The sequence below is a fragment of the Rattus norvegicus genome, chromosome 9 (genome assembly GCF_036323735.1).
Source record: "Rattus norvegicus strain BN/NHsdMcwi chromosome 9, GRCr8, whole genome shotgun sequence".
NCBI classification, from domain to species: Eukaryota; Metazoa; Chordata; class Mammalia; order Rodentia; family Muridae; genus Rattus; species Rattus norvegicus.
Window position 1 is genome coordinate 91,676,015 of NC_086027.1, and position 13,203 is coordinate 91,689,217.

Consider the following 13,203-nt stretch of genomic DNA (forward strand, 5'->3'; position numbering starts at 1 on the left):
CAGGGAGCATTTTCTCGATGAATTATTGATGTGGGAGGGCCCAGACCAGCATGGGTGGTATTACCCCTGGGCAGGTGATCTTGAGTTGCAGGTCATGTAAGCCATGAGGAGGGAGCCAGTTTGCAACATTCATTCATTCATTCATTCATTCTGTCTCAAAAGTTATTTTGTCTAATAGCAGAAGGTCTGGTTTTCAACTTCAGCTGTGTTTTGAAACAAAACACTAAAATAGCTATGAAGTGGTGGCGTCTGACAGACCACACCCACCTGTGTATTTACCATGAGATGGGCTTGCTCAAGCTATCCAGTCTTTCCAGCATCACAGGCTACATGCACACTGAAGAAACTATTTTGAGAGAAGGACGGTAGAGGATACAGAAAGGATGCTAATGCAGAGCGGAGGGGGTCATATGGCGCAGGAGGACAACTGCCATTGACAACATGCTTCAAATCACTGGGGAAGAACTCAAAGGATTCCAGTGTGCTGACATGATAACAACCGAGAAGCTAGAACTGCGAATGATTTGGTTATTATACATCACGGACACCCATCAGATAGCAATAGAGGATACAGTGTTTTCCTTTTGTCCAGTGTTAGTAACCGAACCCAGAGCCTCTTGTATGTTAGGATAGACTGAGCTTTGTACCTCATTTTAAAGAGCAAATATCAATTAAAAATAGAATGATGGATATCAATCCTGGGCAGATGAGATAGCTGGCTCAATAGATAACAGTGCTAGGTGGAACACACATCAAAAGTTGAATGCAGGGCTGTGCATATATGATCTCAGTACTTACAGGGGAGGCAGGCTGGCCGGCCTTGAGTAGTTACACAGCAGAAACAATAGAGACCCTGTCTCAGACAGGATGGGATGGGAAAATCTACAACTGAAAGTTGTCTTTTGACCTCCACATGAACCCATGCTTATACACACACACACACACACACACACACACACACACACACACAGATAATAACTAAATCAAAATGAAATTTCAATGTCTATGTACAGGAGTCTGCCCAAATCCTAAACAAATCCCCATTTCATGCACCCAAAATAATCACATTCCTCTTTTGCTCAAACAGACTGCCCCTTACTAAGCTCTGTGGAATTACAACTAAGACTCCCATTTTCATGATTCCTAGTTTTTATCGAATTAAAAGAAGACTAATGCAGCAGTGATCCTAGTCAGATAATCTAATGGAGGGTGCATTCAGGCTCCATCAACTGGTTCCAGGGCAGCTGAGACCAGGGTCTGTCTGCCTCAGCCTGAGGGTGCTGAGACAGAGCTAAGGGTTTTGTGAGGTGAAGGCGCCACCAAGCACAGCTGAGCCTGCCTTGTCTACTTCATGTGACCTTCCCACTGTTCCTCTTTTTACCCTTCAAGGTCCCCCAGGGAGGAGAATTGAAGGCAATGAGATTACCGAATAGGGGAGGGGCCTGATCAACAACTGATGTCTCATCTGTCCCCTCCTCCCAAGGGTCTCTCTGCCAACTGGGTTTGGAACTGCAGTAAAAGATGGACAAAGCTAACGGCCAGTGTCTCCTAGTCGAGTTTTTCAAAATGAAGACAGTGGGGTCTTACAGCCCTCATTTACCTAAATAAAGGGTCCTTTTAAACAGCAAACCTATCTCCAAGGCGTGTGACTGTTTGCCTGCAAGCCCCCCCCCCCTTACTCTCCTTGACTCCGGAGTGTGAATTCCATCTGCTTATAGAAATTAAGATCTCCATAGAAAATGTTTGTCAGCAGTATAGCAGTAATTCACAGCACTTCCCAGGCCTTCTTTAAAGACACCGTACAGTTACCTTGCCTTGTATAGAGACAGTGCATCGTGGTTACTATGCCTTCTGTAAAGATAGTACACAGTTATTGTGCGTTGTGGAAGGAACTGTGCGTGTAAATATAATTTCTAAATGACTCCTCAGCTTTTCCTAGGTGGTATAAAACTTAATCCTTTTAGCTTGTACCAAAAACGTCTTCCCTAATTTTTCAGTTATCTGTGACATGCTTTGAGTCTCTCTATCAAAGCAACTTACCCATCTTTAAATTGGGAGATCCACCAAGAGCCAATGTTATAATGGTGTTTTGAGAAATGCTGAGAAAATGATTGAATTATTTCATGCAGCATTCTCTTTGACAAATCTCTGTGTTGCTTGAAATTGTTGGTTCAATTAATATTCTCCATTAAAAAACAGATTCTAATCTTCTGAAGCGTCACTTGTTATCATAGTCACAGGAGTTAATAAGGATTTTTTTCTGTTATGTCTTTTGGACTATTTCTATTTGCTTGCTTCCTTACCCTCCTTTGGTCTTGTTGCAGGAGCTGATGTTTAAAATACTTTTCACCAAAAGAACTTAATTAAAAGCAGTCATAAAGCTGAAGATATCAGAAGCCATTAGAAGACAGAGTAGAAAGATAAAGGATTTGAGCAGAGAGCTTTACGTTTGAAGGGTAAAACTTCTGGGAAATACAAAAGTAAAACTTGAATCTCCTTACTTGTTTGACATCAGCCTTTATTTGGTAAAAGATCAAGAGGTATGAATTTGTCATAAAAAGACATTTAAACTAGGTCGTATAGAATCGTGTGGAAAGGATAGCCGGCCTCCTAGTAAAGCTTTTTGTTGCTGTGATAAAATACCTTGACAAAAATGTCTCGATGGAGAAAGGAAGTATTACGAACTCCTAGTTACAGAGTACAGTGTACCATGGTGAAGAAAGTCAGGACAGCAGGAGCCCGAAGCAGCGGGTCATATCGCATCCATATTCGGAAGGCAGAGAGCACAGATGATGGCTATATTCATCTCACTTTTTTCATTTCATACAATGCAGGATTTCAGCCTAAGGAATGGTACTACCCACAGTAGGCTGGACTTCTTACCTCAGTTAACCTAATTAAGATAATCTCCTATAGCTATGACCATCTCCTAAGTCATTTTATATCCCATCAACTCAACAACAGTAGCCATTACAGATTGATGCCCCAGTTTCATTTCTAGACTTCGAACTAACCTAACCAAGACTCTTGTCTCTCTTATTCATAGGAAGTCACATATTTCTAATTAAAATACGACAGGTTTGCAGGAAGTACAAGAGCTATCTGGAAATGATTAACATAAAAGTCCTAAGAAAATGCAAATCACACTGACCATTATATATTTTGTATAGACACTATTTATTTGCGATACAGAAAGATACATCCACATGTTGAGGACGCTGTAGGTCAGGAATGGTTTTTAGTTTTCCTTTCACTTTTAAGAAACTGTCTTGCCAAGTAGATAAAGCTGGCTGAACTGGAACTTACCATACACACCCGGCTGGCCTTGAACTTCTGGTGCTGCTCCTCTTCTATCTCCTACGCGTTGGGATTACAGGCATTACCACCCGCCACACAGGAATGGTGTGTTTTAGAAAGCAGCATCTAAGCTATCTAGGACCTCAGGAAGCAGGTTGTGTATGATTGTTGCATTAATAAGAGAACTGACCCCACTAACAACAATTTTTGCTTCAATATAACCTAGGGACAGGGGTGAATAATTTAATTTTGGAAGCAAATGGGACAAGATTGGCCATATCATTCTAATCTAAAGTTAGAGCTTGTAACAAGAGGCTTTATCACACTGTTCTCTCTAACATTTTATGCATTTCAAATTTATCAAAAATGAAAAGTTTCTAAAATGTCCATCAATAAACATCCAGACTAAAAACCAAATTTTGCTCATTTCAACAGTCTTCCTGTGGAATTTACAAAATAAAAATTTGTGAAAAACAAGAGGGTAGTTTGGAATACAAAAAACATATTTTGAGTTTAATTTCATCTTAGAAAATAGCAATTTAATACTCCCAAAATGTGCTGAATCTATGTGAATATCAGTGTTAACATATCTGATACATATATATATATATTATGTATTAAGACCCTCTATATATTAGAGACAGGGTCTTAATACATAGTCCATATTGACCTTAAACTTAGGCGTCTCTTGTCTTATCTTTTCAGGCACTGAGATTATAAGTGTACCCCACTATGCCTGGCAATTTTAACATTTATTAAATAAATATATCTTTTCATGAATCAACCTAGTATAATGATAAAACAGATTTAAGAAGAAGTATCTAGGGCTGGAGAGATGGCTCGGTGGTTAAGAGCACTGACTGCTCTTCTAGAGGTCCTGAGTTCAAATCTCAGCAACCACATGGTGGCTCACAACCATCTGTATTGGGATCTGATGCCCCCTTCTGGTGTGTCTGAAGATAGCGACAGTGTACTTATATAGAATAAATCTTTTTTTAAAAAGGAGTATATAAAAATATCTCAATATTCCAAGGGTTTTCATTAAACATTTACAGAGATAGGTTAACACTAGCTGTTTGTAAGTCTGAGGCAGACATGTGAGGTAGAACATTAGCTACTGCTAAGGAGAGACTTCAGCTGGAGACAATGAGAAACACGTCATTGGGGATGACCACAGGCTCTGTCTTACAGCATTCACTCCTGTATGAAAACATTTATACGAAACCGAAAACACTTAATTACACATTATTCATATTTCTCAATACAGCATTATCTCATTGAAGACATTATGCTAACTGAGAGAGACCAGAAATGAAGAGCTGTACAGTATGATTCTATTTGTATGGTCTTCTAAAACAACAAGCTAAAGGAATATAAAACCAACCAATGGCTGCGATGGACCGGGTGGGGAGAGAAGGTTGATGGGAAAGAGGTGCCAGCATCGTTTAAGGTGGAAGGGCTGTTTCTGAGCTACCTTGAAGTCTTGGTTATACAGACAAGCTATGTCACCACATTCTGAAGTTGGCTATAGAAAGGGTGAATATCCTGCCTGTAAGTTATCTCTCAACAAACTTGATTTCAGAAATATGTTTGTGTACATACAAATACAGTATATGTTACAATAGAATACACATCACACAAACAGACCTATGTGTATTATGTGCCGTTTTGAGCGGAGACATCTGTGAAGGCACAGAGGCCTTGTACTCAACTGGGTGTTGACCATATTTGCATGTGCCATGCTGTCTTTGTACCCCTAGTATGAAACCGACTTGGTCATCGTTTCTGTGTGTGTGCCTCATTGAGTTCAGTTTGCAGGTATTTTATTGACAATTTTTATGACTATTAATCAGAGAAATTGGGCTTTCCTGGTGTGTCCTCATCTGGTTTGGTATTGGAGTAACACTGGCCTCACAGAGTCAGCTTGGAATCGCTGCTTTCCTTTCTGTTTTAAGGACCAGCTTGAGGAATGGTGGAGCCAATCCCGGACAAATCTGGCAGAATTCAGCAGGGAATCCATCTGGTCCTGGGCCTTCTTTCGTAGGGAGGCTCTTTGTTAATCGCCCATCTTCTTGCTCATTATAGATCTGTTGAAGCTGCTTACAGCTCTCCCTTTGATTTTGCAGCTAGGATTTTATCTGTTCCATCTACATTTTCTAGTTGTACCATGTTCTGTCCATTCCCGCAGACAAGGAAAACTGGGTGCGAAACTAAATGCAGTCAAAATTAGAGTCACATATTATCATGTTAGGTTGTTAAGTGAGACAACGTGAAAGCTCCCAAAAAAGCATTGGTGATTAATTGTGAGCATCTCGTTTCTTCCAACCCCACCCCAGAGTAATCTTAACCAAGTCCTGAGAAAGTGGATGAAAGCAGAGATACAGTTTGATCGTCTCCGGCAGCCATTGTTGAACACAATGCAACAAAACACTCTTCAGAAGGATAGAAAGGGTAAAGAAGAATGTTTTCTTGCTTCAGATTTAGCTAATGAAAACGGAACAATAAATCTTTATACTTCTGCTACGGCGCATGCAATTTTACTTGAATATCAAAAGGCCAGCAGAAAACATCTAAATATTTATTGAAAAATACAGGAAAAGTGGAGGACCCCATATATGTGGTGGAGAAGCTCTCCAAGTCTATTCTAGAATATTCCAGTTGACAATCACATAACCCAACATGAAGGCTGCCATAGCCACCCTGGGAAAACAGGACTTAACATTAGTCTATCTTGTTACACCATATAGCAAATAGTCTTCAAATTTGCTAACATCCAGGCTCTGATATAAAAGAACAGTGGTGCAGGCCAGAGAGATGCCTTATCAGTTAAGAACAGTGACTCACTGAATCTTTTTCTTTGGTCTGTTATTGCAGTGTTTGGCTAGGCTGGATCAAACTTGTAATCCTCCTGCCTTAACTTCCTGAGAGTTGGGCTTATAGCTTTGCTCCAGCACCCTAAATTTACCATACTTGATCCAGCTCTGGACAGTGTGCATATCTTTTCCTTTTTTAGCTTGAAACAGACCAACAGTATTTGGTGTCTCTAAATCCACAGGCTGGAAAGGGGCTAAGGAAGCACCTCTCTCTCTCTCTCTCTCTCTCTCTCTCTCTCTCTCTCTCTCTCTCTGTTCCTTCCCTTTGCAGATGGCAAAACTCAGGCTCAAAAATCTGGTGTCAAATAAAAGGAAATATGGATTTAGGGAGAGGCTTTATTTGAAAGATAGACTGTTGGAATAGGAAAAAGACATCAGAGAAATCGACAAGTATTTCAAAATCAAAGAGAAACAGGATTTTCTTTTGTGGGACGAAGGAGGGGCAAGCTGAGATAAGCAGAATCAGCAGAGGAAGCTGGACAATGGAGGGGAAAAGCTTGCTGAGGATGGACAGGAAGCTATTCCACTGTGGCAGCTGGTTGCCAGAAAGAGCTGATAAGGTTACATTCCACAACTGTGTGCTGGCTCAGAGTCTCGACCTCAGAGCTTGAGGGCAAAGAGGAAATAAATGTCCTGTGAAGGTTTGGACAACTCCAAACAGGGAGTATGAATGGGAACCATGAATACTTGCTGTCCCTGTGTCACACCAGCAATCTTCAGGCTAGAATATCCTGATCTGTAGTCTTCTCTCGTTCTGATGGCGACCTAGTCTTGTGCCAGTTCTGAAGGTTTAGCAAAGATGGCGTCCCTCCCTTTGTCTCTTGTGTTTGCTTTCGTCTCTGTGCCGTCATTGTATGAGATGCCTTCAAGGACCCTGAAAGGACTGCTCTCAAGAACTCAATCTGCACACGTCGTTATTGTGTATTAGGCCGTTCTCTGTATTCATGTATTCAGGGATTTCAGCTTTTTTTTCTTTCTTTTTTTTTTTTTCTTTCTGGAGCTGGGGACTGAACCCAGGGCCTTACGCTTGCTAGGCAAACGCTCTACCACTGAGCTAAATCCCCAACCCCCGAATTTCAGCTTTTTAATGGGACAGTATGTTGGTAAACTTTACAGTCCCAAATCTACTTGCCTTAGATGGTAATGCTGGTATATATGACTGTAATCCCCGAACTTTGGGAGGCTGAAACAGGGCAGTCATGGGTTCAAGGACAGTTAGGGCTATGGCAAAGACCGTCTCAGAAACTAAGAGAACTCGTAAGATAGCTCACTGTGTAAAAGCACTTGCCATACATCACAAATGACCTAAGCTTGATCCCCAGGAAGAGTGCTATAATCCCAGCATTTTTACAGTGAGGTGAGAGGCAGGCAGAGGCAGGAAAATCACTTTCAAGTTTTTACCAGCTAATATGCAGTGAAGTGTGATTGCAGAGTGGCAGGTCTCCATGAGTCAATAAAGTGGGAGGCAGGAAATGTCTCTCTAATGAGGTCCCTCTGACTTTTCCGTGTATGCTGTTCCTCTCTGTCTCTGTCTCTGTCTCTGTCTCTGTCTCTGTCTCTGTCTCTCTCTGTCTCTGTCTCTCTCTCTCTCTTCCTCTCTCTCTCTCTCACACACACACACAGGACCACTACCACCATCAATAATAATAATAATAATAATAATAATAATAATAATAATAATAGTAACAATAACAATGACAGAAAGAACAACAATTGTAAAACAGCAAACAAACAAAAAACCCATTTATCTTGGTGGGGGAAATTTTGATAAATTGATTTATAGTTTTACTATCATAAGAATTACTTAAAAACAATCTTTAATCTCAGTCTAACCCTAACTTTAATATCATGATTCTCAATCAGGGTTTCTTGTTTCTTTGTTCTTTTCTTTTCTGCCAATATCTGAAGACACAATCGTCATGACCAGGCACATGCCGGCCTCTAGTGGTTTTAGTGACAGACCGTACGGTTCTTCATCTCTTAGGAGAGTAAACGGCCCTCACAACAAAGCCTTCTCCAGTCTGAATGCGTATGTGACAGTTTCAGTTCTGATCTGACTGGGCACATGTATGGTAAAACCTGTAGCTATTGGACACATCCCTAGGACAACCTCATTTTATGATGTACTCCGTAGATTTACTAATAATGTACTCCTTGCTCTGAGCTGGGCAGGCAATTCCCAGCTTTCCTATATTTCGGGCTTTATTTCTTAAAAAAAAAATGTAGAATAATGTAGTAGGCCTGAAGTCAGCAGCAGATCTATTTGGTTTTGCCTAAAAAATTGACACTAACCAGGGTCCTTTGGTATTAAAGGAGACTAAAGACTATTTGAACCAGAGGTTTTAACTAGCTGCTACTTTTCTGAAAAGTCCACCTTTACAGCATATTCCCCGGAGATGAGCCAGTGCTTACAATGCTAACAACAAACGGAACCCTAAAATGGGATTCCAGGAGTCAAGTGGTTCAGAAAGGAAAATCAGAACACCAACGCAACAATGGGCCCTGGCAATGTCAATACCTAGAGGGGTGTGGGACAACTCAGCGTTAAAATAAATAACTTCAAAGTTTCATTTGATGTCAGGAAAACGCGTGCATGGCTGGGGTAGCTTCAAAGGTGGTTCCCAGCTCTGCCCTCTCTTCCTTTAGAGCAAGATGTGTACCAGATTACATTAGTGTTTCTGTGCCCGCATCACCGTCCTCCTACCTCAGACTCCTTGGAAAAGTGTCTCAAAGATGACAAAACGTATTCTTGGGAATAGAAAGACTGTTTGGGTAAGTATGCAAACTCACCTTCCTGACCATGGCTCTTTTGATGGACGTTTAATTAAACTGAACCCAGGAGGGGCTTGAAGAGTGAACCCAGCAGCTAGCTGGAAACCCTGAGTCCCGAGAGAGCTTCTCAAGGCCACCATAGGTCACTCTTTGTCTCCACTTGTTTCCTGTGAGATAAAATGAGTATCAGTTATCCGGCTGTAAGGAACTGAGGATAAAACGGTCACCAGCCGACTCCAGGGAAAATGGCAAACATTCCGATGCGCAGACATCCGTGTTTATGGCCTGTCTGCGCCACCCTCTCATGTGGGACCTCTCCGCGCCCCTGTACGCCTTTGCAACCATCAGCAGGATAACTAAAGATGGCTGATTAATAGAAAGAATGGGTTGCATGCCATAAAGCATGCATTTCCTTTTTCACCTGCCTTTTGTCTTTCAGTCATAAAATGAAAAAAAAAAAAAAAAACCCTTGAAACACTGACAGTACATCCCCGTCAGCATGCAGGAACTTGAGCCCTTAGCTCTGGACTTCTTCACCCAGGAAAGTAACGATGACTTGGAAACATGATAGTGGGGATTAGGTCTCATCTCCACTCTGTGTTCAAGTGTGGGAGCAAGAGAGCTAGAGAGGAGAGGGGGAAGACAGAGGGAGGAAGGGATGAAGAAGGGAGGCACGAGGGAGGGAGGTAGCTAGGTAGGGAGGCAGGGGGAGAGATGGAACGAGAGAGGGAAGGGAGGATAGAAAATAACACTTAAATATGGCCGAGGTAAGTCAATCAAATCCTATTTTATTCTTTTAGAGTTAGGAGAGAAAAACAAACCCAAAAAGGGATGTGTCCTGATGAGGAGGTCTTAGCACAGGGCAATGCTTTGGAGACTTAAACAGGGTATGGAAGCATCAACAGACACATTGCCAAGGAAGCTTGGGCTCTGTGCTGCTGGCAGGAGCTCGTTCACATCGTGTTGTCGTTGATGACACAGAAACTGATTTTAACGAGTATATAATAAACGAGTATGTAAATAAAAAGCTTTGGGTGTGCGTGTGAAGATTTACAGAGCAGATAGACCCCTTAGTCATTTTTATTTATTTATTTATTTACTTATTTATTTACAATCCAGCCATGGCTCCACCTTCCAGGTCCCCCCTCCCCTACAGCTCCTCATCCCATTCCTCCTCCCCTCTGACATGGTGCTCCAGTACCACCAGGCCTCCCCCCTCCCTGGGGCCTCAAGTTCACCTTCTCCCACTGAGCCAGACCAGGCAGTCCTCTGCTATACATGTGTCAGGGGTGGGGTGGGGTGGGGTTGGCCCAGCAAGTGTATGCTGTCTGGTTGGTGGCTCAGTGTCTGGGGGCTCCCAGGGGTCCAGGTTCATTCTTAAACATTATAGTAGTAGCAAACATTGGCCCATCACCAGGAACCGAAATTAATTTAATTATCACCTCCCTAGGCGTGCCTATTTGATTTTAACACATCCCCCCCCCCTTTTTTTTTTCTGAAAGAGAACTGCTCAACATCTGAAGAAGCTTGAATCTTTTTAGGGAGTTAGAGGGATGGCTCAGGGATTAAGAGTGCTTCTTGCTTCCACAGAAGACCTAAGTTCGGATCCCAGCTCCTATGTCAAGTGGCTCACAGCCATCAGTAACTCCAGATCCAGGTGATCTAACTCTCTCTCTGGCCTCTGAAGGCACTTGTATCACACACACACACACACACACACACACACACACACACACACACACACACACAAATGTATGCAAGCATCTACATAAACACACAAATAATATTTTTAGAAGTGGTTTTCTAACTTGCTGCTTATCTCTTATGCCCGTTTCTTCTCTTCTCTGCTAGTCCTGAGAAGTGAGAGGTTATAGCGGCAGGCCTCAGGCTGACTTAATGGAGGACAGTGACTCTCCACAGAAAGGCCACAGTTCCAGGAGAAGTGTCACGCACTCGATCCTTGACTACTTCCTTCCTGGAGCCTCCCTGTTCCATTCCAGCTCCTCCCACTCCCGATGTTCTCACTATTTCCTGTAAGATCTTACTGCAAGGCACTCTAGCCAGTGAGTCAGACCCAAAGCCATTCTGCCACAGACACACGGACACATCGGCAGCTGTCTGACTCTCTTTTTACCCGATTCTTCATCTGTAAAAACAGAGATGATAACACGCTACGAAGGCTACATATGTTAACGTATCCCCGAATGACACACTCTACACCATCATCAATAAGCAGAACTGTACTTTGAATGCTTTTGGAAGGCACTGATATGTCAGTATGCATATCTTGATGTGAGTTGAAAAGCTTCTTAAAAGCAGGGACAAAGTTTGTCCCCCCTCCCTTTCCCCCAGGAATAGCAGTGTTTGACTCATCAAATGTATCCCAGAGGCATAGACAGGATATCTATCATCTTTGTTCCTTTCCTTCTTTCTTTCCTTCCTTCCCTCCTCCTGTGGTGGTTTGAATAGAAACGGCACACATAGAATCACATGTTTGAATGAGTGGCCATAGGGAGTGGCCCTGTTTGAAGGTGTGGCCTTATTGGAGGAAGTGTGTCACTGTGGGGATGGGCTTTGAGTCTCTCATTCTCAAGCAATCCCCAGTGCAGCACATGTATGAAGATGTAGAATTCTCCACTCCTTCTCCAGCATGCGTCCCACCATGATGATAGTGGACTAAATCTCTGACTGTAATTACATGTTTTTTCCTTTATAAGAACTGCTGGGGCTGGAGAGATGGCTCAGCGGTTAAGAGCACTGTGTGCTCTTCCAGGGGTCCTGAGTTCAATTCCCAGAAACCATGTGGTAGCTCACAACCATCTGTAATGAGATCTGGTGCCCTCTTCTTGTATGCTTTACCATAATAAATAAATCTTTAAAAAAAAGAAGAATTGCCATGGTCATGGTGTTGTTTCACAGCAATAGAAACCCTAAGTCTGACAGCCCCCTTTCCTTTCTGTTCGTGTGGTATATGTATGTGGTATATGTACTTTTTAATATACACGCATGGGTGCAGAGGATGAGGACAATGTCAGGTACTTCCTCAAGCACTGTTCGCATTAAACAGAAGTTCACTTTCTAAGCTAGATTGGCCACTTACCAAAGCCAAATGTCTTTGGGGGGCAATCTTGTCCATGGTATTTCTGAACTCTTTCCTGTAAGATCTTAGAAGAATGGGCTAGTCCCTTCATTAACTGTCAAAAGACAGCATGGACTCATTTTATTGGTCAGGGTTCTGCCTATGGGCACAGACTCTCTGAACTAGTTTCAAAGTTTCAAATCTATGGAAAATTAATGACTCTAGGAAGATGCACAAAACATGATATTCTTGAGCATAAAAGATCCAAACAATCCTTTGTCAAGGCTGTTTCAAATCCTTAGGCCTTTCCTGCTTTTTAAAAAAGTTAATGGGAGAATTATAAAAGTGGAAAAATTCAGTGAATGTTCAACCTCAGGCTTGAATTATCGTACTTCGAACAGGTATCAGATTTTAATTAATTTTAAACTTATTCCTACAAAAGTCATTGGGACTGTAGATAAAATACCACCATAACCAAATGCTGTGATTGTTTTCTTAATTAGATTAATACTGTAAATTCTTAATCTTGAGGAAAAAGCTGGGTGCACGAAAAACAGTGGCCCAGGGCCCACCTATCCTAGTACTGCTTTGGGTTGCTGTCCTGTAGTCTGGGACTCTGACTCACAGGCATTCCAGCTAAAAATGTTACTATAATGTGGACCATCAAGGATTTTTTTTCCTGCTGTACTTAATTTTAAAGAACTGATATTTCCCAAATTCCTTAACATGTTTGAGTCTTATTGATCTTACTTACTTTTTTTTTTTTTTTGGTTCTTTTTTTCGGAGCTGGGGACCGAACCCACCTACTTACTTTTTGTGTGGAGTAGATGGGGTTAAAGGGAGAAGACTTGGGGTGCCATCTAATATGAGTAACGCTACGTTTCTGTTTGGAGATACCTTTCTATGATGTGGGCCTGGCCACTCAGGAGTTTACGGGAATGTATGGATTGCTGCTAGAACAAAAATCTTATAATGTCTGACCCAGCTGTGGTATTGTGGTATGTGACATCATGATAAAAATATCTCTTCCATTGTAAGAGCCTGAGACTTTGACTAGACTTCACAGTGTAATGGACTGGATGTACCTTTAAGAGAGCTGGAAGTAGTGTCTGCATTCTAGCCTCTTATGACTCAGTATAAGTAGTATGTTTTGTTCAGATCACTTGAGTCAGCACTTGTTGC